Source organism: Chiloscyllium plagiosum, chromosome 2 (genome assembly GCF_004010195.1).
Source record: "Chiloscyllium plagiosum isolate BGI_BamShark_2017 chromosome 2, ASM401019v2, whole genome shotgun sequence".
Taxonomy (NCBI): domain Eukaryota; kingdom Metazoa; phylum Chordata; class Chondrichthyes; order Orectolobiformes; family Hemiscylliidae; genus Chiloscyllium; species Chiloscyllium plagiosum.
This window is the reverse complement of record NC_057711.1, coordinates 113,343,193-113,344,230: the sequence shown is the minus strand read 5'-3', so window position 1 is coordinate 113,344,230 and position 1,038 is coordinate 113,343,193.

Genomic DNA, 1,038 nt, shown 5'->3' with positions numbered 1-1,038 from the left:
TTCCATTAATTCATTGTAAAAGCTACCAAACTAACCACTTCAAAGAACCAACTCCCCCAAATCTAAATAATATGTTCATCTGCAGTGGGAATGTCCAACTGTAACAAACATATCAAAAACAATGTGTTGGCTAAATTGCTCAGGAGATCCAATGTGCAAATAAATATACTGTTAAAACTCAGGATTTGAGTCGGACCAGGAGTAGGACAGCAGAACAAATTTTATACAATCAGTGTTTAGTCAGGCTGCCTCAGGAAGATGCTCAATGATTTTTGAGGAAAGAACTAAATCATAACTACTCATTGGAAAGAATATATAACTCCATCAATTACGTCGGATGTGGTTGCAGGAATATTGTTCATTCAGCTTTCCTCTCATACCCACTGTATGTTGGCAGGGTGTTATCCATATTTGCATTCAATAAAATGAAAACATTTGTGCTAACCTTTCTGACATCTTAATCCTGTAGGGGTGTATCATAAGCAGGCCTTCATAGACACGGATGGTTTAATACCGCTCCTTCTCATTGCGAGAGGATAACAGCCCTCAGTAGAGAAGAAGGAGTCAGGATGAATGGGGGACTGCTCATCATTAAGCATTTCATGAGGAGAGGACCGTGATTCTGACTGTCCTGAGCAGGTCCTGCACTATTATCAAAGGTTGCCCTTGACGTTTTGCTGGTAACCACTGAGGAAAGGATATCCCTCTTGACTTGACTGAGGTCTGCTGACAACCATGATAGGATTCTCGGCTTTATATCTGTAAAAAGCAGAGAAGCAATACAGAAGTGATATGAGCCTGATATCTCTGTCCAAGGGGATAAAGCACAGAAAGACAAGGCAATGCATGGCAAGCATGCTGTGAACATCCAGTTATGCTCAGAGCATGTGATCACTATGACAGAGAGTGAGGAGCCTGGAGCTGCGGCCTGGTCCAATCCATGCGCTGGGTATGTATCCCTGAGTGCAATGACAGTGGCATTCCAATGATAGTTGAAACTTTATTGCTGGAACAGCACAGCAGGTCAGGCAGCATCCA